Below are 25,515 nucleotides of genomic sequence, written 5' to 3'. Positions count from 1 at the left end.
CAAACTGGATCTTAGGATTCTGTTGAAGTTCGTTGATCTCTTCTGCTTATTCCCTTGGTGAATTCCAGTCTGTGATAGTGAAGAGCGGTGTGGTGGAAATATCAATACCATTATCAGTGAAGAATGGCAACTTTAGAAAGCAAATGGCCAATTGCAGTCAGTTAATTCTGTAAGAAATTAGAAGTCAGGACGAGCAAAATAATATCTTATAAAGTAGCTGTCATGATCTGCAGGAGTCTGTTTCTAAACAGATCAAGCTTCCTGTTAACATCTAACATTAGACTTCAGTGTTTATGGAAGGGGAATTCATGCTTGATTTTTTTTTTTTCCTGCCATGTTTTTACCCCCTAACTATAACTTGAAGGCTTGTGCCACTAGTTTTAACTACTCAGTATATGGCTTAGGGAACTCTGTTCAGATCAATCACTTCTGAAGAGAATGTCAAGGAGAGCTCAATGAAATGTTTGTTTCACATCTGATAGGTCTTTAACTCTTATAGTAGGCAGGCAATCAAGTGGCTTCTAATACGCTGGTGACTGCTTTGCTATCGCTCCAAAATGGATGCGTCAATTATCTTCTCGTGCTGTGCATTTAATGGTCAGATCAGCCTCTGCACTGCAGTTTTAGTTTGTTTTTACTGTACCCTTTTTAGTCGTGGTTCTGGATGGCGTATTTCCGATGAAGTCGCTTTGTTGAATCTCTTAGGTGAAATTAGAGGAGGAGAAGATTAGAATGGAATTGTTAATACAAAAACATGCTTCACTAAGTTACTGAGGGAACTACTTTTGAGATGCCTCTTGCTGCAGCATGTATGGGTATGAATGTATTGATCACATATCAAGCAATTTTTTGCAGACCACCCATGTTTTTTCTGCTAAAGAAAAAAAGAGTACTGTTTATTTGTGTGTATGTATGTCTTGGCTTTCTTCTTGAATACTTTATTTTCAGCCTTAGTTCTGTGACTCTGAGCAGTGGTAGAGATTTTTTTTCACATTCACCCCCCCTCATTGCACAGCTTAGTGTGGACACGTTCTGTGTTATCCTCCAGTGAGCAAGTACAGACCACTTCATTCTCCCAAAAAGCACTGAATGAATTATCCTTCTTTCCTCCCTCTTCCTTTTCCCCCCAGACTTCGGCATATTTGTGTTGCCTGAAAAACAATCTTGCTGTGAAGTTTTGCAGAAGTTTGTTATATAAACCCCAAGCTTGGTTTGCTGTCAGTGTTCTGCCGTGAATAAAGCAACATTGGTTGCTTTATTGTTCTTCAGTTTCTTGTGATAATGGTTTTTGGTACCTTTTGTGATATCATCTTCATGTATCTGGAGCAACAAAAGGGGCAATAACAGTTGAAGATGTTGTGGGGATTTTAACTGTGTAGTAGATGAAGTCCATCACTGTGTTTACCTGTCTGGGTAATAGTGAATAGAAGAATAGTAACGCGATGCTTTTTGGGTTTTTTTTCCCCTTTAAATCTTTGTCATGTTTCTCTTACTTTTAAGGGGAAGATTTCCTGCTCCTGTCCTGGGAACCTGGGAAGTGGCTGTGTGCAGCTCCAATGTGAAGTATTTGATTGCATCGATTAGTTCAGCAGAATTAATGTCCACAGCAGTAATCTGTTGTTCATATTTTTTGTTCACCACTGCCAATTCTGCCTGGTTAAAGTCCCCTCCATTTTTAGAGACTCTCTCAAGTCACCAATTTTACCGTGAACATTTGTTTGTATTGCTCACTCCTTATTTACCTTTGAGATTTAACTATTGCTGTGTGCAATAACCTAATAGTCAGTAATAACCTAAAAAATAACAAAACCTGGAACTTCTCCAGGGGTAAACAGCATCAAAGCACCCAAATTATAACCTTTTATACTTTCAGATGTTTTTGCAGTTTACTTTTGTGCTTAAATATCTTGGAGGTACTTCTTTTTTGTTCAGACTGGTACGTATTTATTGCCTCTTTAAATCAAGAGAGGCATGATATTCTAGTATTGCATTTCTTCCTGTCAGTCCTGCATCATGGTTACTTCTCTCTCTTCAACATCTGTGCCTCTGAGAGAAGCAACTGCTACAGCTGCTGCTCTTTCAAGTTGCCTGCCCTCTCATCCTAACCCTCAGTTGCCTTACTCTCTTCTGAACTTTTCCATACCCCACTAAAAATAGTCTGACACTCCAGTCTCCAGGAAGAATAGTTAACTTCTGCTTGTCTTTCTCAATATTTTTGGTAAAATCTGTGAGCAGAGTGGGAATTAGTTGGAAGATCATGCAGGCTGTTTTTTTGTATTTTTAAAAACTGCCCACAACAGTGACTATAATCTAAACTATGATTAATAACAAATTAAGCATGAAAGAATCCTGTGCACCAGCACAAAAGGTTTGTGATGAATTCACAATTGTTCATATTGCAGTATTATCCCCCAGTTCATGGTAATGATTACATTTCAAAGCATCTAAAGAGAAGATGGAGCAACCGTGCTTCTAATGAATCTGTAATGAGTTCTAGGGCTGGGTAGCCATGCAGAGTTGAGGGATTTGCGTAGTAATTGTTATAACTGGACTAAAACTATAGAGCTTTTTTCCAGAAGAAATGAGAATTGTTGCACAATACAGTGAAAAATTCAGCTTTTGTAGCTTATCCAGCAGTACCACAACCGTAACCAAGGGAAAAAAACTGTAAGGAAGATGCAGTGATGGCACTTCACTTGTGCATGTGTAAAAAGTGTGCCTGAGAGCAATGGATTTTATAGTCTGTATAATTACAAGGAAATAAATTTGAATTTTATACTAATTGAGTCTTCTTCAGCCAATATTATGATTCAGAAGTGAATAACTGAGAAGTATAGAGGGTAGGTAAAATAGGTAAAAGCTTCCCCAGCATCCTTACTCACTGATAAACTGAGGCAATTCTTTTTTAATAGGAGGACTACTAATAAAGAGATTATTTAAGTTCAGTTGCAGGAAGGAAGATCTTTGTTTAGCCCAGAGTTGTTGCAGGCTACTATTGGTGTGGTTACTTATTTGGCTTTTTTTTTTGGTTTAGTTTTACTTTCTACTTAGGTTCTTACAGTATACAGTAAAGGGTTCAAAACTGCATTCATTGATTTCCTGTAACACAAGAAGAAAGAGCTAACACTTTCTATGTTTGCTAGGACTAGAGGATTCTGAGGCCTCTAAAACAGTGAACTGGAAATTCTCATTTTTATTATTTTCTATATTGACCTTGAATTTATAATTAAAAATTGCTGTTGCACAGTTTTCCAGGCAGACAATGTTCTACAATAAAATTGCTTCATCTATATGCCACCTGTCTTGGTTTATTCAATCATTTATTCTGTCAGGATCCATTTTTCACTTTGTAAAAGTGTTGCATTTTCTTACCAGTATCAAAGGGCAGCATTAAACCGAACCCCATCTCATGTCCATATGGTGTGATTGGAGGAGAATGGTACACAATGCTGTGCTTGTGATTTCAGGCACTGTGCTGGCCGCAGTTACCACTGTGACTGCAAAAATAAAGCTTTTGTTATTCCTCTCTTTGGGTTTCTTTCTGCTCCATCAGGTGGTCAGTTTGTGCTGCTTGGCCTCCTCTCAGAGCCAGGCTGGTTCTCTTTCTGCCAGGGTGCTTTCTGCTTTTGTTTTCTATGGTTTCATGGATCAGATTATATTTCTCCAGAAAGTGCTCCCTAGAGCAATTTCAGCTGTTCTCTGCCTCCTGATGTTGCACCACTTGTCCGCATTTTTATGGCCTGACCCTGTCTGATCTTGTTGGATGTGAGGTGCTCTGACGGTACAGTCAACTTCTGGAAAAAGATAGTGGGGTAAAAAAATCCAGAGAGATCCATCTCTTTGGATGGTGGATATGGTCCAAGAGTGCAGGGACAAACATGTTGTAAAAGCTTGCGCGAAGTCAAGCGGTTCCTTATCAGGTGTTGCAGGCATCATCACATTTCATTCACATTCTTTGCCTTCCAGAGGTGCACAAGTCAGGCCTCTCCTTTTCTTTTTCCTGTGCCCTAGATATGAACGTGCCATGGTGACCCCACTGAAGAAGGATTGAGCAGTTTGTATCTCTGAGGTCAGCAAAGGCAACCAGCTCACCTCAGTCTCCAGCTGCAGACTGATGAACTGGTTCATCTCACTGTCTCGTTATCATGGGAAGTCTGTTACAAAGATGCAATCCCCATTTCCTGACCCCCATCTCCAGCCAGAAGCCTTGAGAGGTTGTAGGAGGTCAACAGTGCATGTGGTGTCAGAAAGTAGGTGGTTAGCACCTCACTTGTACCAGTCTTACGGCCCTTGGACTATAACCGAGGGAGCTGCCATTTCCTTAAAACCTGAAGTCCTTGATGTGCTTTCTTGGCATCGATGAAGTTTCTTTTTTTTAAGCTCTTTGCCGTGTTCCAAGTCTGGAGTAGAAAAAGCGTTCAAGGTGATTTGAACTCACAAAAATATTTAATTCAGATTTATGTAGCGCTGCTGCTGAACTAAATTGATCTGTTGGTGGCATTGAGAACAGTGAATGACTTGATTAGGAAGAGAAAATCTGATTGATAAACTTCTTACTTTCTTGAAGAATAATTTGGCTTCTTTGAAGTAGCCTTGCTTTTGAATCATTACCGTAACATTATTTGTGCACGTGACTGTGCTCCAGAACAATTTTTTTTCTTCAAAATGTGGTCTCTAACAAGCTTTATCAAATAATCCTTGCTTCAGAGCAACTTTAGGAACACTTTGAGATTTGAAATTGATATGTTTTCTACAAGGAGATGGTAGTGTTTTGAAAATGCCCGTCACAGTTTTTAGTTTATCTCAGTTGAAAACAATCAAGAGATTAGCAAGCAATGATTTTTGTCCTTAATTCTCATATCAAAGCTGTTTGTGCCAACAAGATAAAATGCATTCTAAGGCAATATGTGCAAACGCTTGTTTATCAGCAAGAAGGATAACGCTATCCTCACTTGACCTGAAATTTTTTCTTTGTTTTGTGCTTTTCCTGGATACTTCTAAAACATTTAAATGAAAAAATAATCTATATCTGAACTGCACTAGTACAATTTTATCTTCATGTTTTGTGTTTTATTGTTTAGTTTAAAACAAATCTATAAGAAGTAAAGGGAATATTAATAAAATAATACTGTTGTTTCAGAAAAATTTTAATGCTACTGAGACTCATACATTTTTAAGTATCATCAGAAATGAGTTTTGTGAAGAAAATGATGACTTCCTACTTTCTAAAGTTATTATAAACACAAATCCATCTGTGTCTACTTGTATTAGAGTAGCATGAAGGATATTACACAAAAAACTTCTTGCCATAGCTTTGCTATCTCATTTGAGCCAATTCTGTGTATCCCAGTTGAGCCCCAGAACAACCACATTTTGTGTTTGACTTCCCCTTCCACACAGGCTGTCATTAGAGGAGTTGAGCCCTATGACCCCTTGCTCTATCCTTGTTACATCTTCTTGTGCCAGTTACCTACTGTGAACCATGAATGCTCATCAGGACTTGAAGCAGTAGGCTTCCAGACTCTGTCTGGGAGTTTTATGCAGGTGGACAAAGGAGCTGTGATTGAGGCAAAGAGATTTTCCCTTCTTTTTTTCCAGTGGCAGTACTGTGAGCACTGTCTATTTGAACTCTTTGATTCAATCTGCAGTGCTTCACCCCATCAGTAATTTGTTCTGTCGTTCTCTGTCAAATCTGATACAGTCTTCATGGAAAAGATATGAGAATCCTTCTAAATCGTGGAATGAAAATTTTTTGTTTCTTTATAATTCAGAGTTTTGCTCCTTATTCCTGACCACCATTTAAAATGATGCTGTCCTCAATTATCATTATTTTTTATGCAGCGTGCTGTTGATTTGGGGTTGTTTTGAAGCAGAGCTTTAGTAACATCACTGAATGCTATGGGAAGTTGAACTCAAAATCCATTATTATTAGATAAAAGGTTTAATTGCTCAGGAAGAGCAGATAAAGGAAGGTCTCGGAGTTGGGTTTTGCTCCCCAAGAGCTGTAACTACAGAGAGGTGCTGATCTCAGGAGATGACCAAGAAAAAGGATATGAAACGGTCAATGAGAGAATTAGTAACTGAACTTACTAAAAATGAACATCAGAGCGAGTAATGGGATAAGTGATTTTTTTTTTTTTTTTATTTCTCCAAGTGTTCACATGTTTTCTCTGGCGCTTTCTGTCTCTTACGAGGAGTACTGCACCTAGGTAACATAAAAATGCTTGAAGCTTGTATGTCAAGCTTGGCTTGTGAATCTTTTGAAAGATTTTGGTAATTTTGAGATGACGGTTGTGAATATGTTTCTGCTAATGTGGGTCCTTCCTGCTCCTTGTGTTTTGTGTTGCATTGATTCATGAGGATGTTCTGGTTTTATTTTCATGCTTTTCTTTCACTTATAAATGTTTCAACTTAGTTGAAGCCACTCAGAACAGAAGTAAGTTTTTCAACGGGCTTTTTGAGGGATCTCTTAATATTTTTTTGTGTTTTTGCTAGAAATTCTGAAAGCATTGTGCTTTTAGGCAGAAGAATTTTTATCAAAATGGTAAAGGGAAATGTGAATAAATGATAGCAATAGGAAGGAAGCTAATCAGCGTTGAATGGAAATACCATCCGACTTGTGCTTGGGTTGGGTGTTCCCTGTTATGCCCTGTGGCAAGTAACTTGTCTGTGACAGGTTGTGCTGATGCAGCACTGGAGACAGCTGTTCACACTGGGGTCAGTCTTTGTGTGTGTTGGCCATTTCAGTCTGTGAGGGGATAGTAGTGCTGAGCTGGGAGCATATTAAGTAATGCAGCTAAAACGGGATTTTGCTGACATCACTTTTATCAGCCAGTCTTTCAAAGATGCAGAGACCTAAATGTCCATGCAGAACGGTCCTGTTTTGTGACATGGGATCTTCCCATTTCTGTTTTACTGTCTTCCCCCCTCTCTTCCCATCCTTTGAATCTATTGGATTCAGAATGAAGTGCTGTGTTAACCTTTAACCCCTCTCTCTGCAGCAGTTCCTGTGCTTACGATACACCTCGACATGTCCATGTTCCCAAAGGCTGCCTTTCCCTCCAGCCCACCTGAGCTGCAAATGTTCTGCATGTGGTTTTGGGGTTAAGCTGCATGCTGACACTAACTCTATGGCAACAGAGACAGTTGGTGCAGATACTAAACCTGTGACTGCAGATGGATGAAATACCTTCATTGATAGTCTTTTTGAAGAAGGGTGAATGGAAGTAGAAAAAAAAAATGAGGAAAAAAGGAGGTCAAAAGCAGAGCCTTGCTGAGAGGATTAAAGGGGTTAGAGTTTGTTTCTGTGGTACGTACCAGCTGATTAACTTTTTGCTTTGACTTTTTCAAGTTACAGTCTCCTCTGAGGAGAGTTTGAGGGCCCCTTGATAGGCATTGTCAGTCACAATAAGTCATAAAATCTGTCACCTAGGGTGCCTTGCCCTCCACGAACTGTTGGCATGTCCCAGCTGTCCTTTGGTGTGAGAGGTGGTGCATCCCTGTGCTGGAGGCTGGAAAGCAATCTCTCTGAACACTGGCTGTTTCTGGTATCAAGGATGTCCCCAGTGAACTTCTGAATCATTCTGGTCCTTCAGGTGACACAGTGATCCAGCCCATCATGTGGGGTGAAACATGCATTGGCAGTATGCAGCGTATCCTCTTTCACAGCTGAGGATGGGACTTGCTTTCACCTCGGTAATGCTTTTAGAAATGAAGCACCAGAAATAGCCTTAACTTTGTAGCTGTGGGTCTGTTGAAGCAGTGTGCAGTTTGGAGCAAAAAACTGAGCAGTTGGACGCTTGGATTCAGCTCCTGTCTCTGATCCTGGACTCTCAAGCTGATGTTGACACGGTACCCATGTCTTTCTGGGTCTCTCTGTTCATGTAACTGTGAAATGGTGAAATAGTTCCTCTCCCTGTGAAGAGCATCACTTAGTTTTTGGGATTCATGAGCAGATGGTACTCATTTAAAGGTAGGATGATGAGTGGTTTATAGAAATGTGGAATGTTAAGGGCTGGAAGGGACTTTAAAGATCCTGCAGTCCCAACCTCCCCTGCCATGGGCAGGGACACCTCCTACTGCACCAGGCTGCTCAAAGCCTTACCCAGCCTGGCCTTGAACACGCAAAGTTGGGGCACCTACAATCTCTCTGGGCAACCCGTTCCAGTGTCTCACCACCCTCACAGTAAAGAATTTCTTCCTAATATCTAATCTAAACCTCTTTCAGTTGGTACCTATTCCCCGTTCTTCTATCACTGCATTCCTGACAAAGAGACCGTCTCCGGCTTCACTGTATCCCCCTTTGGATACTGGAAGGTTGCAATGAGATCTCTGTACAACCTTCTGTTCTCCAGGTTGAACAGACACAACTTGATCAGCCTGTGTTCATAGGGGAGGTGCTCCAGTCCTCTTTATCAATATTGTGGCCTCCTCTGGACCTGCTCCAACAATTCCATGTCCTTCTTATGTTAGGAGCACCAGTGCTGGATGCAGGACTCCAGGTGGGGTCTCACAAGTGCAGAGTAGAGGGGTAGAATCACCTCCCTTGACCTGCTGGCCACATTCCTTTGGATGCAGCGCAGGATTTCCTTGGTTTTCTGGGCCGCGAGTACATGCTGCCACCTCATGTTGAATTGCTCATGGCCCATCACCCCAAAGTCTTTGTCCACAGGGCTGCTCTCAATCCCTTCTCTGCCCAGCCTGTAGGTGTGCCTGGGGTTGCCCCAACCCAGGTGTGGCACCTTGTACTATGCTTTGTTGAACTTCATAAGTTTGCATGGGCCTACCTCTCCAGCCTGTCCAGGTCCCTCTGGATGTCATCCCTTCCCTCCAGTGTGTTGGCTGCACCACAAGGCTTGGTGTCTTTAGCGAACTTGGTGAGGGAGCACTCGATCCCGCCATCAGCATGGCTGACAAAAGTGCTGAACAGCGTCAGCCCCAGTACTGACCCCTGAGGGACACCCCACTGCTTTCTCGTGGAGGAGGTTGCATGCAGCTGTCATCTGGAGGCTGCTGGGTACAGAATGTCCTAATCCTGGGCAGAAGCCCAAGTAGCCTGGGAGCTGCTCTCTTTTTGCCAAAAGATAATTCCCAAAGGGGTTTTCTATTAACTATCCTGGCAAGTCCAGAGGGCATTTAATCTGCTCACTGTTTTAGGAAAAAATGAGATTCCTCATTTTATTTCAGCAGTTGCAGTGAACAAAATACACTTACAAGAGGCTGAATTTGACCTTAAATACAGTCCAGCCATACAAGCTATCACTTTGGTCTGAAGCTGCTTGACCTGAAATAGCTGTGGTTCCCATCAGCTAGAATTCCCATCAGGGTACCCCAAGTACGTTGTTGCCTCTGTGCTTTTTGCAAGAAGTTTTTTCCTGAAATAGACTTTTTTGGACAGTGAAGGATTTTATTTTCTCTGTTGTCCATCTGGTTCCTTCATCCACATCTGGAATGCTATGATTACCCAATCCACAGCAACAAAGATAATTTAAGAGTCTTAAAAGACAGCAGAAGCTTGTGGAAAGGATTTATAGCTTATTAGGGTGCCTGTATATTTTTTCTCTGTCTAAAGAACCTTTACATTATTGTGTCATTTCTAAGAATGAAATTACCCTCAGGGAAAATTAAAATCCATCATAAAAATGTACTTGAGAGTAGCATTGTTTTCCTAGAAATCACTGTAAATACAAAAGGCACTATAGGTAAATAGTGAAGCTGCAGAGCCTGTTTCTTGGGCAGTTTAGCACAAAAGAACAAATAATCTTCAAATAATTAGCAGAGCAGGATAATTACTTTTATTTTTGTTATAAGTGGGATGTGTTATATCTGTGTGGCATTGCCCATATAGAAAGCAGATTACATTAACACCTTTCAGACCTGAGGAAGTCTTAAGACAGTGCAAATCAAACAGAAGGAATCCAATGGCATTTAATGCCTTCGTTGCTAGTTCATTAACTAAGGAGGGTGGAAAATAAAAGGTTAATCAAAGGGGATTCTTACTAGACTATACAGTGATTTTTGTGGCAGGGTGACAGAAGCTGTTACTCAAGGGTTTCTTTTCATTCCCCTTCATTTTGTCTGCCTCTCCACTCCTCCTTGCGCTGTGCAAGCTCGGCAGGTCTGTCGTGCCATCCGAACCTCGTAAGTCATTACATGCCTGGCTGGCTGCAGTAGAGGGCTGGCATGGCCCATGAGCTCAGGGCAGTGGGGCAGGAGGTGGCACTGTTCACTCTCTGCTGGCCTCAAGTGTGCTTCTGGTCCAGAACCTCCATGAACCAGAGATTCCTGTTTTTCAAGGAAGACATGACAGAAAAAGTTGAGGAGAGTGAGCTCCTTAAACCACAGAGAATGGATTTTAGTAAATTTTGAAGAAGCCAGCAGGAAGAGGTGGCAACCTCATGTGGTAGGAGTTGCGTGTCAAGAGTTTCGTGAAATGACCATACCTGGCCCCCAGTTGTCAATTTGACCAGTTCAGCTGGCCAATACCTCTTACAGATCATCTGCTTTGTGGGAGAACAAGCATTCAAAACTCTGTTAAAAAATAGTTATGAAAACATCAATATGTGAGTGCTTTTCAAAGAATTGTAGCTATCCAAATGTCATGGAACTTCCCACAAAAAGTGTATTTTGAGCGAAGATGCAATGCCAGAAATCAAAGTAGGCAGCTGTATTTTCCCGTGCTGACATGCTCCGTTTTGCTTTAGTGAAGCAATAATCGCTTCACTGCTGCTGATTGCAGTCTTGTGCCCTGTTTAAATATCTTCTGGGGAAGACCAAGGAGAATGAAGTTATTAAAAATCTGAGTTTCTCTGGGTTCGTTTGAAATGAATCATTATTAAGCAATTCTGCCTCACAACTTTTTAGAAAGTGAGTATTTAATTGCTGCTACTCAAATGCATTTTCTTAGGGTATGATTCCCGTTTGGACATCTTTTCTCTTTAGATAATTTGGTTTTAAAAATGTTGAAAATGGGAATAATGCACAGTTAAGAATAAGAGTTGCACCACTCATTGGGGAGATGATAGCAGACTGACAGCATCACGTTAAACACAGAGGAAGCTGTGTTTAAGCTTTATTCCCCCTGCCTTGTTTGCCCTGACCCTGCATGGATGCACCTGGAAGTCTGTCACAAACTCAGGTACATTTGTGTATCTGTTAAAGGGGTACTTCTAACTCATATTTCTGTGTGGACATAGAAAGGCAGAATGACACAAAATCTTGCTGGGTTTTTTTTGTTTGTTTCTTCTTCAGAACAAAATATTTGACAGTTTCTCTGCCTCTTTATTGGTTATAAAAAGTGATGGAAGAAACATTAGCTGTGAAGAACCCAATGGAAAAGAGCAGCAAATTGAAAAGAACAGTTGTAATTGAAATAAGGAAAGAAAACAACTCATGAGCTGATTTGAAAAAAAATTGGAGAATTCAAATTCGGCTGAATAGTCCTTTGAAGAGAGAATTTTCTTCACAGTAGATCCTGTTGAATCCTGAAGTAACATACTGCCTCACTGCTGCTGCAAATTCATTTGTGCTTGTAATCTAAGACTCCTAAGGCTAATCTCAGCCTTCCTGTGCTACTGAATAGGTATACAATAAGCAGTCAATTGATTTGTGTTACTCTACCTAGTTTCAGAAGCACTTATTATACCAAATAGCTTATACTTTTCTGAGCACTCTAGCTCATCTCTCTTTGTTGCTGAGTTGTCATGCAATAGTAAGCATCTTATATTGCTTACTTTCCAAAATATGCCTTTTGTTTGTTTGTATTCTGACAATATATTAATTTTATTTCAATTTACGTATGCTTTCTGATCTTTCATGTGTTGCTGTCTTCCATATAAAGCCTTTTTCGCCCAGCTGAGTATTCAGTCCTTGCCAGCTATTTATAATTCAGTAAAAGCCCGTTTTCTGTTTCACACATCAGTTTTCATTGCAGCTAGGGTGGAATCTGTTATGTATTTGTGTGCTGTTTTCTCACACAGGCAAATCCTTTCATTCTCACCACTTCCACCAGGAGGTTTCAGCTATTTAACTGGTCGTGCACATGGACCTGAAAGTATTTTGTGGAGGTACTTGACTCGAACATCTGAATCTGTTTCCCAGTATCTCTTTTTTTATACCTTTCTACCTGGTCCTGTATATATCACATTACTAAAGTAATTTCTTTCAGGGCTTGTGAGGAATTTTGCTTAGTTCAGCCCCTATAGATCCATTAGGCTGCTGCCTAATGAATTAAAGGTTCATGAATATTAATGATGAAATACCCCTCTGTGTCCCAGCTCTAGCCATCTTCATGTGTGAGGAATGGCCGTTTTTATACAGTTGACTATAAAACCTGTCTACTGAATGATTTCTATTGTATAATCTGAAATCCTGTAATTTAATGTAAAATAATTTTGAAGTTGCCTAACTGTTATTTCAAGTATCTTTCTGCAGAGAATAGTGATGCATTATGTGTTAGCATTTACAGAATAAGCAGCCTTTCAAGGCAGTTAGACAAAAATTTCAGAAGCTTAATCACAAAATGATCTAAGGAAAGAATCTTAAGATCAGCTCTGGCCAGGCAGACCATAAGTAACCCAGGTATAACCCATGTACTGGGCTGACTTGATGGCTTGGTAAGACTGATCTGAATTGACTGTAGTGTTTAGACCAGTAAACAGCCTTGACCAGAACAATATCCATTGGCCCTTCCTTTTATTTTTTAAGTAACGTCTTCTGGCTTCATTGGAGTTGTAGTCCTGAGGTAGACCTTCATTAGGATACCTCTTTTCCTGTCATGTCTGCATGCTTCCATTCCAGCAGTTTGTCCGAAGATGCTATGTGGGCTCTGAAGTTCATTAAGTTCATAAACTCCTTCCATATTTGTGTGTGTGTACATGTTTGCTGTCTGCCCTAAAAGTAAATAGTCCTACAGTATTTGTTACAGGGAACTCCTTGCCTTAATTTGTTGTGGGCTTCCTTTCAGCATTATTAAACTTTTTAGTCTCTGGCTGTGGGTTGGTGCGTGCTGGGTTTGTCTCTGTGGAGGAAACGGAGTATCTTTTGTGCGTTAGTTGCTTTTTTATGTAAGCAATAGATTCTGTGTAAAATTCACTCATCCTCTATGTCTTCCTCATACTCATCTGTTCTTTGAATTTGGATGGGAAAGAAAGTGTCTCTATGTGGTTCTGAGGATTTCCACACCTCCTGGGAGTTAATTTTGCCCCCTCTTTAGAACAGGTCAGTAGTGCTTATCAGGCATCGGGGTCACTGCTGTGAGTTGAGGCATTCTGGTTTCTCCCAGAAGTGAAACCAGACATCTTCTAAAAGGCTCTTAGCCCAAGAAGAGGACTTCCTAGAATTTTAATCATACCCCATTTTGTTTTGACCCAAAATAGTGTGCTTTGGAGCTGTGCTAATTGACCTGATGTTCTGGTTTTAGATTCCTGGTAGTAACCCTCAGAGCTAATTTACACAATGTGCTTTGAACTGAACTTGGTAATGCAAATATAATGTCCTATTAGCAAACTATGAATGGTTCCTACTGGGATTTGTACAATGATTCTGAGTTCATTATTACTGTCATTCAATACTGTGGATGAGTAGAGGAAAAATAATTAAACAAAGTAGTACTTTCAATCCCAGAAGGAATGTAAAATCAACAAAGTTGAAAACCCAGAAGTCTTAACTTGTGTTTAATATATACACTCTGTGGAAAGGGTGGGGGAAGCAAGGGTGTGTATTAAATACTCAGCGTAGCTGCCCAGCCTAATTGGATGGAAAAATTGATACCCAGTGAATCATATATTTCCCCCAAATGACTCCATATTTCTCCACATTTTAGACTGATAATGTTACATGGAAAATGGCTTAAGAAGTATTTTCTTCTAATCCTCCTTTAAATATAAGTCATCTTCCAAAAGTGTTGCTTGGGGATTTAGCTGTGTGACTCCTACTGATATCCCTGGAAGTTTCACGGCTAAAATGCACAAACAGCGCTTTGAAAAAGCCTCTTACAATCCAACACTGTGGAAGCATTTGCTGTGTGAGCATTTCTCATTTCTACAACTTGACCTGGTGTTAGCAGCAAAATCTATGAAAACCTTAAAGCTGAGAAAACTGTTGAATGTTCCTCAACTTTGCATAAATATGCAGGCTGGTGCAAGTCCACTTCTACTAGATGGTGGGCAATTTGTCCCAATGTTTAAAATTCAGTTGCTAGGGAAGATGACAGAAAAGCCACTCTAATTGTTCAACTGACATATTAATTAGTCAGCCAGGCAAAGAGGCAGCAGCTCAATTGAAAAATTATTCTCCAGTGTGGTGAACTGTAGCACTTGGCTCTACTCACATGTGAACAGAGTGCCCTGGAAGGTCAGCTGTAACCTGCTTGTCTGCTGCAGACCAGTTCAGACCAACAGGGTTTCCCTTGGGCTCAGTTCTTCAGCAGTACCTTTCAACCTGCTCTTCGTCATTCCTTCTTTTTCCTATTTGACTCCCTCCACTTCTCTTTTTGGCACTACTCTAGTGTGTTTCTTGGGCAGACTGTCTCTCTTAAGCTGTTAACTGCCCAATGATTAGACTGGATACCTGAGCAGGAAACCTGAGTCATCTTCTCTATGTTCAGGCTGTGAGACTCATGGAAGATTTCATTCCTTAGGTGTCAGAGCCCAGATTTGTTGTGGTCCAGCTGGTGGACCAACATTCTATCTGCCTGTCCACCTTTTCCATGAAGGAGTAATGACAAATGGATGGATGTTGTCTGTAGAGCTGATTAGTTTGTCCTGGGAGTGTGCAGAAGTTATTGCTTCTCTTGCACCTTAGTGAGAAGGTTGAGGAGGCATAATTCTAATCCTAATGTTGTACATTTTGGAATAGCCTCATAATGCTGTTCTTGCTGTAGGTGTTGGGATATTCTGAAGATTTGGACCTTGATTTTTGCCAGAATTAGATTTCTGCCTCATGTCTTCAAAACTTAAGAAACTAAAACTTGCCTTTTCAAGGTGACACTTGAAAAATAATTTAGGTTGTGAAGATTGCATCAACTAAGCATGTGAAATCATACCTAAAGAACATTTGGTATTAGAAAATGTTCAATTAAGCTATTGTAGAAGAGTCTGCATCAGCCATTGGGAAGTTGTTTCAACATCACCAGAACAACCAGTAAAGTATCCACAAACTGCTGTCTCAGAAATCCTTACACAAGTTTTCTTTTCTAGAAGCGGCTTAAACACTGCAAGTTTGGTATGAAGAGCAAAACAAGGAGTAAAATTCCTTGTGGTATTGAATGATTTGCAGCTTAAGTGAAAGAGAAAAGCTGACAAAATCTGAAAAAGAAGAATTTGAAAGGCAGAGTGGAAACTGAAAAGAACAACGGAGGAGAAAATGACACAAACAGCATAGACTTAGGAGTCAGGGAGGGAGACAGCTTGGGTCATATGGCAAACAAAATGCACGAAAAAGAAAGTCAGTCAAAAGTCAAGAAAGTGTCAATTTCAACAGAAGTTGCTATTTTAGTTGTTTGTTTTTTTCTAATGGCCCCTGCATTAAAGCATTTTGCTGCTCTGAAGAATGAGTTCACTCATCCTACTTACAATATAGCAGTGCAGAGACTCGATATGAAGGGCAAGGTCTTTAATTTCTTTTCTTTATGGACATTACATAAGCAGAGGTCTTAGGGTTTAATTCAAATAAAAGATTTTCTATTGATGCTGAAACTGTCTGCTTCAATCTAGAAAGAGATTTTGAACTAGTAATAAGGTTGCTCTTTTCATCATCTTTCTAAGCTAAATATGAATTGTCTCTTTAAAAAAACCCACAAAACCAAAAGGTTACAGGGAGCTCAAATATTTTATGGTTATCCAGATAAGGGGAAGATGCAGATTTATGCCTAATTCTAGTGACAGAAGACAGTATCAAGGAAAAAAAGATAAGAAAGAGAGGGTAGCATCAGGGAAGATTATGTGGTAATTTGCAATGTACTTGAGTCTGTCTTCCATTGGAATGTCATTGGAAACCCATTTTTATTATGCAATGTAAAGTGATGTGTACAACTAATTTATAAAGTGCACTTTATCACCGTATGTGAAATCTTATCCCTTCGTTGTGACCACGTTAGCTTAGAGATATTAAAGCCGTTGCTCTTAAGAACTCTACTGTAGTAGAGTTTTGCACTAGGAAGTTAGTAAGAAAACTAACAAAGAATTTATAGTATAAACAACATTTTTAAGTCAGCCAATTAAATTAATGATCCTGTCTTGAGAACAGTTAAAAAAACATCTGTCCACTCAAGAGTGCGCCCTTGTGTCTGTGACTCTGCCTTTTTGGGTGCTCAGGATTAGTAGAAGCACTCAGTGCACATACAGTCTTGTAGGTGTATCTGTTTTGCTCAGCTGCAGTAATTCTCCCACATACATTGTGTAAATCTCTGCCCCAGCTTTGTGTGTAAGGAGCAGAGAGGCTTTTAAGGCATCACTGCATGTTCATGGTCAAAAGCATCATGTTTACATTGATGTGTCAGGCATAGCCAAATATTACTTGTGGGTTTAATGAAACTCGTATGCAGTTATGTGCAGGTTGCATAATGCATAAAGGAGGAAGCAGCTAGGGCAAAGATTATTAGGGATTAAGGAAAGTGATATATTAGAGCTCCCTTGTCCCTGAAATGGCTGAACAGAACAGGCTCTGCTCAGCCTCTCTGCTGGGCAGCTTCACATTTTTTCTTGTATGGAAGCCCTGTAATTGCATTGCAGAAAGGAAGCCTGGTATAGCCAACAGTGGTCAAGTAGTTTACAAGGGGTTTCTGAAAACTTCAGTGTATGTGGGACACTGCTTCTCTGTATCATGGTCTCATTGTCAGCTATTTTTCAAAAAAGAAATTGCTGCTTCTCTGAAGTTTGAAGACCTGTTCTAGATCCTTGGAGAGAACAGCAGTACAAAAATGTAAGCTAGTGCTATTTGCAGGTCTCGTTTGTAAGCCTTGGTACAGGAAGTCCCTGCTTTATTTGATGTCATTTCAAGGTTGTTAAAAAATAGCTTGCAATGCTGAATATTCTTTCTCATCACTATTGCAATTTATATTACTTCTAACCTTCAGTATATACCTTTGAGGTCCACTTTGCTTTCCTTAAAATTACCTGAAGGACTGATGCCTTAGTAGCAATTTGTTCTACTATGAAGGTGTTTGAGATTTTCCTTTGTCAGTGATAGCATTGGCTTTTTAAACACTTTTTTCCCTTTTTTTGTGGCTTTTCAAAGCTCTCATGCTTGTATGCTGCTCTCCCTTTAATCTCTTTTAGTAACCAGATTCTACAGCAGCATTTGGGGGCATATTTCATTTTTCTAAATTTTTTTTTTTGTTATGCTGCAGTGATGTGGTTTTGTTCTATAAAATTTTGAACAAAAACATCTTCTTCATTAAATAATTGTATTTGTTGAAATAAAAATATAATTTTTCCTCTGACTTATGGTTGTCTCTCTGTAGCTGCCTGGGTTCTTGCTAATTTGTATGGCCTGACTAGCAAGCATGTTGAGATAGGGAAAAATAATCAGCAGTATTAAGACTAGCATGAAATTTTGCAAAGATATTTTAGAAAAAAATTCTGGAGGGGTTAGAGTGATTCAGAGAAATCTTTGGTCATTTTTCCTTTACAATCTTAAATTAAAAAGCCAAAATGGGTTAATAATATAATTTTTTAGTTACTAAAGCATTAGGTGTAATACTGCATACTTGAAAGTTCAGCAGAAGAGCCACCTGAAACCAGATACTGTGTCTTTTAGAAGCTTTGATATTTTTGAATTGCTGTGACATGTGTCCAGTGGTCTATGGATCATCCATATTAGCTGTAAAGTATCCTCTTAAGCCAAAAATTGAATTCTGCTTTCACTTGTTTTATAGTTTGTCTCATCAGACAAAAATGTTTGATCTGTTCCTGCTTTTCATAACATAGGCATTAGGTGCTGTCAGTAATTGTCGTGGAGCTTAGCCCATGCATAAAGCCTTAATTGTTCTCTGTTGTTTGTCTTGGATAGCTATATAAAGGGCTCATTCTGGGTCTTTTTATCTTATCTAGCAGTTTTAAAATAAATCTTACTTCCAGGAAAAACTTGTGGAAATTCAAGTAACAAGTTTGAACTCTTCTGGTGCCTTTGCACATGTTGAGTCTGGTTGCCTTGTTTTTGGGTGTGTAATGATTTCCAGATGATGTCTTGTGACTGCTGACAATCTACAGAGGGCAAGCAGGACACATGGCTCTCCTTGATGTTCAGGCTTTGCTTTATAAGGAGAAATGAAAAAAGGAAATTTTTTTTTTTGAGCGGGGAGGCTGAACAGATGGTCAGCAGAGGATTGAATTAATAGGTGGCAAACAGGCAGAGAGGAGAACCAGGTAGGAGAAAATGTAAGCAGATTGCTCTCTGATACCTCTGCCTTCCCTTTTGTTCCTCCCCAGTTGTTCAGTAAAGAATGCAAGAGAAATAGGAATAGGAAGTGAAAGGAAACTTTTCTCATGGGTTTTGGGAAAGAGATTGTACTTTCAATGCTAAAGTCGTTAATAAGTTACTGTGTAACAAAATGTAAACAATGATTCTGGTGGCTGCAGAGAAGCAAGCAAAACAGGATGGTCCTATCCATGTGATGGAATGGGAGAGGAAAACTCAACCCTCACTTTCCCATAAGAGAATTCAGGCGCCTCCATCCCCTGAGGATGTTATTGGTGAAGATCTCCAGCATTCTTCCAGAAGTGGTACTCCAGTCACTCTGGAGCTAGAAATTGTGTATGGATCCATATCCTATCTAATTTTAAATAAAGTTAAACCTGTCTGCAATGAAGAAGACCTTTCTGGGGCAAGTTGGTTTATTTAGGTCAGCAGTGTAAAACAGAGAGAGAGTTTGGTTTGAGCTCAGATTCCCCTGAAGTGAGAATGTTGTCATCCAGTACCAAATGCATGAAGTAGGAATGGTTTTCTTCCTGGTTTTCTGCAGCCAATTTAAAATTCCATTTAGTGCACTCCTGTCATTTGTAGCTTTTGAATCATTTGTGGAAAAGTGACCAAACCTGTGATAGGGGATCTGCACGTAGCCTGTGGTTACTGCAGAGGTGGTACATGCAGGGGAGAAGTTGGAAGGCCAGGAGGTTGCTTCCACATCTGGGGCTGGACAGGTGGGTGGTCTGCTGCTGTTTGCTTTGTGAGCCTCCCTACACTTCAGTCTCTTGAAGTATCAGGGCAGGTCTCTTGTCATGTAGTTATGTGCTCTGGTGACTGCTGGGCCTACAGCCCTTTAATTTAAAATCAGTATGCTTGCTTTGATACTGTGCAATAAAACAATGCATAAAATTTCAGCTGATTTTTTTTTAAGGTAAATTATTTACTGAAAGTAATTTGCCTCCTTCTGCCCGCTGTCTCCCTCATGTAGCATGGAAGGAATCCCTGTGTCAGGTTTGACAGATTTTGCAGAAATTTGAAAGAAACTCAGAAACCATGTGAAAGTATGGTAATTCTCTTGAATTTAGGCAATTTAATCATCACAGAACTTGAAGGGTCACCTGTCTCTTTGGATGAAAAGTACTGCATACAACAAAGAAGGTTCAGGAGGCAGATTCTGGGAGTGTCTGTTTCTCAAATGTGCCTTTTTATGCAGGGTGGTTTTCCCCTGCTCCCTGTCACCTCTGCAAACCTTTTATGCCTTGCTCAGAGACAGAATTGTCAGTTGTTGTTATAGGCAGAGCTGCTGGCACCTCCTGTCATTTCTCTATGTAAGATCTATTTTCTGTTTTTTATTTCTTTGTCAAACTTCTGTTCATTCTGAGATTTTCCATAACTTATATCTGCCCTGACGTCTAACTTGAGAGCAGAATGTGGATTCTCTGTTAAAATCAGTATTTTCTGTACGCTATCTATGTTTAGCTGTAATTTTTTACATCAAAGGCAAGGTGCCACTTGTCTTATTGCAGGCTCCAAATCGTTGTTGCACCAAGGTCTTCAAATTAAGCCATCTGTAAATATGTTGAGAACTTTGACACAAGCAGAAGGAGCATTTTCTTTGCCTGCTTCTGCTATGTGTAAAATACTGCCATCTTTCCAAAGAAGCTGGAAAAACTTGGCCAAACTTGGCCTTTATGTGATCTCCTAGAGAGAGGAAGCTGCTTCTCCTGGGCTTGCAGTGCCCACCCATTCCCAGCATGTCTGGAGGTTAGATGATGCTTCCTCCTGTTCAGGATGTACCAATGTGTTTGGGAGAAATTGAACAGTAGACATTCTGTATCCACAGCTCCAAAGGGAACTTCCTGAGGAAGGCGAGTTGTTCACACTGTACTTTCAGTGTTTTCCTGTTTCAGAGCAGTGTTTGGGGCAAAATGCTATGCTGTCATGTGTTCTGCCAATTTTGTATTTCTCTATTACTCTTCATAGATTTTTATTACTTCCCATATTTTTCCAGAGTTAGAGGGTATAAAGTGGAAATATGCTGTAGGTATTTAAATGTAAGAGTGAGCGAAGTATTTTAAGACAGTGATGCTCCCGATGTTGTTTGCTTCTATGTATCAGAAGAGTTGCCCTGCGGTATCAGAGCAGTTGAGTGTCTCGTGCTGGAGAGGCAAGCGATGCTGATGGAAATCTTCACATGGACAAGATACAACCTACTCCATCCCTCTGAGGGCTCTGAAAGCAGTGGAGTGTCATTTGACAATGGATCCTTGAAAGCACCCTCTTCTCCTGTGGGATGGGATTATGGTAAAATCAATATTACTGAATCACCCAGCTGTTGTTGCAGGCTCTTTTCCATCCAGAGGGACTGAGGCTGCCTAGCAGCCCTGCATAGTGTACAGCCCTGCTGCATTCACAGATCTCAGTCCCAGCAGAACTGCTGCTCCTGAGCTGCCTTCCAGTGGTATGCCGCCGCAAAGCACAGCTTTCCAGTTGTGTGACAGGACAGTATGCTGTTCTCCAAGCCAGCTGTTTACAGAAGGAGGCAAAAACCTCGTGATTGAGTTATGGAATCATCTCCAATTAGGCAGAGAATATTCTCAACTCCACCAAGTAAGATTGGGTTGTGTCTTTAAATGTCTGGCTTTAATTTCTCAGGTGTTCAGTACAGATGTTGGTGTTTCCAGTTCACCTTTCTGTAGTGCTTCTAATTGCAGAATAGCCAGTCTATTTGGACTCCCTAAATTTTGGCCACCTCATCTCTGGTGGCAGTAATTTCCTCAGGCTGATTTTGTGCTGTTCTGCAATGATATTTAGAGAATTAGCACATTTCTTAGAACAAACCACAGTTCCTGGAAGAGACAGGTAGTAACTACCTATCTCGGTATTTACTTCATTACTGGATGACAGGGAACCAGCATAGAATTTCCTTTGTCTTTTTTGAGTATTTACGCTTTTTTACTAAGGCACTTATTTTTGTCCCTTTAATCTTGACCTTTTCTGCTCTTTCTACTTGAGTTCCTTGGGAGCAATGCATTAGAGAGAGGCCATTGTTCTTCACACAGAGCTTGTTCTTTGGGGTTTCCCCCGTCTGTCTGCAGGATGCAAAATTCCTTACCATTCTGTAATCCAAAATCTTGTTACTGGGGCTTGATAAATCATCTTGACATGTAGTTGGGCAGCTGAGATGTCATCTCTGAAGTTTGACTGTCTTTTCAAGTGAACCTTTAAATATATCAAAGCCATTCTTCAGTTTTTCAGACCCCAACTTCGAGCATTAATGTAGTACATCTTCCATGACAGAAAAGATTGGAATCATTTTCATAGAGTCATTTTCTGCTTTCATTTTCTCTTAGTATTAATAACAACTTCTACATTTAAAAAAAGAATAGTGACAGGAAAAGCAACATGTCAGCCTTGTTCACACCTAATTCTATCCTCAGAGTAGATGAATGCGTGTCCATGCAGTGATTTTTATTCCTAGATGCTTAAGTCAGGAAAAAATCTCATTAAAGCCAGTGGGAGTTTTGATCTACCTGACTAATAAAGTATTTGAGAAGAAACATAATGCTTGTTGATCAGAAAGGCTAATTTTGTAGGCTTCAGTCTTGTCATGCAGGCCGGTGATGTCTGGCAGTTCTTTTTATGCTGGGTATTGATCTAGGAGCTATCACAGCTCTTCCAAGCTTTAATTTTGTGGAAAACTCTGTCATTACTTATCCATGCTCTCTATCCATTTAAAAAAAAAAGAAAAAGAAAAAAAAAAACCTTCTAGGATAGAAGGCAAAGAATTTTCTTTGGACTTTGTATCTCTGGGACTCAGTGGATGACTTGTCTGGTAGAGAACTACTGGCCTATGAATACTATGATATTGACTACCAGTTTTTAAGCCCCTTATAAAATTTTAAAGATTTATTCTTCTGAGTTGCCAAGTATGCACATCTGGAACATCCATATGAACACTGGGCTCAAGGTATCTCCAGTCAGATACTCAGGTTTTATAAAGTTTTAGGAAATAATGATCGTAGAATCCAAAGCATATATCATAGTCCATAGGTCCTTTTAAGCTCAATTTTTGAGGACCAAAGAATAAGAGACCGAAGAACAAATGTGATGATACACTTTCATATGCGGGCTCGAATAATCTTAGTAAGTAATAGAAATAGCATTACCCCACTGGGGTTGCTTTCAGATGAGAAATGACATGTGATGTTATTTTAAAAGAACACTATGTAGGTTAATTATTGAATGATACTTATGCAGCTTCTAAAATGGCAGATTTACATTCTGTAGCAGTTACAAGGCCACCACAGGAGCTCACTGCTGCTTCTCAGTTCTGTCTGACCAGGACTGATTCCAAGACTGGACCTTGCTGCTGTAAAGAGGAAGAAAATTTTAAGATAAAATAAGAGAAAGAAATGCTGACTCACTTTTCTTCAATTAAGACTTCACAGGAAAAGTTTATTTTTAGTCTTAGCAAATAACGTGGTATTCTGATCTTCTGTGAGTATTTATACTTCTTTATTTTAATGGAGAATTTATACTTCTTTATTTTAATAACTCCCCTCAAGGCCAATATAAGCTAAGCATGTAAATCCCCAGAGAACTTACGGAAAAAGGCAACCCCATTCACTTAAATATAAAAATAAACTATTTGGCTTGCAGAGAAGAATCTCATAAATTGTTATTTCTTTTCTTTCTCTGTCATCCAGTACTTTCTTGGCCAGATTGAAGGCACACACAGTTTCCTGTTTGCATTTTTTTGCTTTGAAGTGATGGTGAATAGATTCATTAAATTAGAACAAAAAATCTGCTAATCTGTTGCTTGTCTTCTATTGCAATGGATGAACTAAAAGGCTGGAAGTATTTCTGTATTTGTTGCAGTGCTGTCTACGGTTTGTTACAAGCGAAGTAACCTTACTCAGATTTTTAAGATGTGTTTTCCTTCCAGCAAAATCACCAGGTCACAGCTTTTCCAATTACACAGAGAAGAAGGTAAGGAGACAAAGCTAGTCTGGGGAGCTTTTTCTTTCAGCAGCAAAGTTTGCATTTCTTTTAATGTAGTTAAAACGTTTGACAGGAGAGAGTAGGGTTTAGTGATGTGAGGTGATTTCCAAATGAGTGTTAGCTTTTTGCTGACCTACTTTTGACTAGTGGTGTATTCTTGTCCATTACTTTTTGTCATTGAATAATGCTGATATATTAAGCTGTGTGCTTCAAGGGCATTGTAAAATTGCATGTAGGGGCAGGACTGAACTGTGAAAGTGTGAATTACTCTATCAGATCAAACCCAATTAAAAAGTGACAAGCACAGCAGGAGAAATTGAAAGCAAGGTTTATCTTTCATGTAACGTAAGAAGTCACTATATCGGTTAGAAACAAAGTGAGCGTGCTACAGATACTCCGCCTCTTCTCGTCCCTCTCCGAAAATTAATAATATCTGCTGACTTTATTATCCAAAAGAATAAGCCCCTGAGTTGTAACAGCTCATGTTGAAGGACGCTGTGACAATGGCAAGAGAAGGGGAAGTACAGCACCCGTACACCTTGAAGCTTTTTGCTATCAAAGCGTGCGCTGGGCCTCAGGTCAGCGCATTTGGGGGTTGATGGGTAGGGAGTTTGGAAGAAGTGGTTGCCATTTGTATAAAGCTGTAGTGTGTCATTAAAGAAAGACTTGCTGTCTTGCAGGCTCTCCGCAGTTCCGCAGGATGTGTAGTAATAACAGCATGGTAAGGAAACTGAGCTTTTACTAAGCCCTGTAGTTGTTAAAGAACTGCTGCAAGCTAGGGAAAGTTATTTAGTCTCCAGTGCCATTGCAGAAATCCTGATAAACCCTTTTTCATAATGTCCACCAGCACTCTTCTAATGATTAGTTGGGTATGTGGATGTATGAACTAATGCAGTTGTCTATGTACAGTATAATAGTGCGGAGTCCTGCTTCCAGACTACTGGGGCTGTGGTGGGTTTGGGTTTTTGTTTGTTTCAGGTTTTTTTGTTGTTTGGTTTGTTTGTTTGCTAATCCAATAAACCCATATAACAAACAAAATACAAAAAAACCCCAACCAAAAAGTAAATCAACCTTGCAAAATGTCTTCTATACTTGCCATTGCATTGCAGACGGCTTCAGTGATGTGTGACTGCTGTGTGACCTGGTGAGCACCACCTTCTGCAGACAGTCGATGTTACACTGACCCTGATGCTTGCTGCTAATGGTATTACCTCAGTGAACTCCTCTGTGTATAAACTTCAGCACAGCTGATTTGGTTAATGCTGAGTTTTCAGGTTAGGTTTTGGTGGGTGACATTCCACTTTGTGAAGGAAAAAAACCCGTCAAACACAGAAGGGGAAGCGCTTGATATGTGTGTGTGCTTGGAGCCATCGTATTGTAAGGAAGGTGGGGGAGATGAGTGAGTAAATTCACAGGGGTACCTGATCCAAGTTTTGCGTGTAAAAACAGTGATGCTCTGTAGGATGCCTCTTCATATAAAATACACATCTGATGTACAATGAATTAAGACTTTAAAAGAGACCAACTGATTTACAGTCCTACTAGCCTTGGACTTGGCAAACAGCTGTTAGGGAGAGGGGAAAATGTTGTCATATTGTGAAAATGGTTATTGTCTAAAAGGCTCCACTTTCCTGAAAGAGGTTTACCTTCTACCATTGATGGAGTACTGGTGGTAATTCAAAAGAATAGCTTTTTTGTTGTGTGTTGTGGTAAGTAGTCTTTTGGAGTGTCTTCTGGGTGAAGAAGTTGTAGGGACTCAGACAATATCTAGGTCTGAACTTTAAAAACAAACACACACAACTCTCCCCCCAAACACCAAACCATAAAAAACCCCAACCTGAATTTCATAACAATCTTGAGTGATATTTCTTTTCATTCTATAGTGTTTTGGTTTTATCAGAAAAAGTTTGATGCAAAATTGACAACAATTTAAAGGACTGTTGTGCATGCACTGATGCATGTTTTAGGCTGGCTTACTTCTCCTAAAGATAAAGAGGAGGACCTAGCTGCATGTGTAATGTTTCTTTTTTTGTGGGGATGATTGTTTTTTGGCTGTTCTTGTTGTCTTTGTTTGCTTTTTATTTTGTCAAGAAGAAACTTCTACAA

At 39.9% G+C, this 25,515-nt stretch overlaps 1 protein-coding gene across 1 annotated transcript in view; it reads left to right on the top strand.

Moving 5' to 3' along the window:
- Positions 1 to 25,515, top strand: part of DISC1 (DISC1 scaffold protein) — a 191,672-nt gene that overhangs the window by 119,450 nt on the left and 46,707 nt on the right. The gene's annotated exons all lie outside the window — the stretch shown is intronic.

Source organism: Corvus moneduloides, chromosome 3 (genome assembly GCF_009650955.1).
Source record: "Corvus moneduloides isolate bCorMon1 chromosome 3, bCorMon1.pri, whole genome shotgun sequence".
In the NCBI taxonomy this organism is placed as follows: domain Eukaryota; kingdom Metazoa; phylum Chordata; class Aves; order Passeriformes; family Corvidae; genus Corvus; species Corvus moneduloides.
The sequence above is the reverse complement of the archived record's forward strand: the minus strand, read 5'-3'. Positions and strand labels throughout refer to the sequence as shown.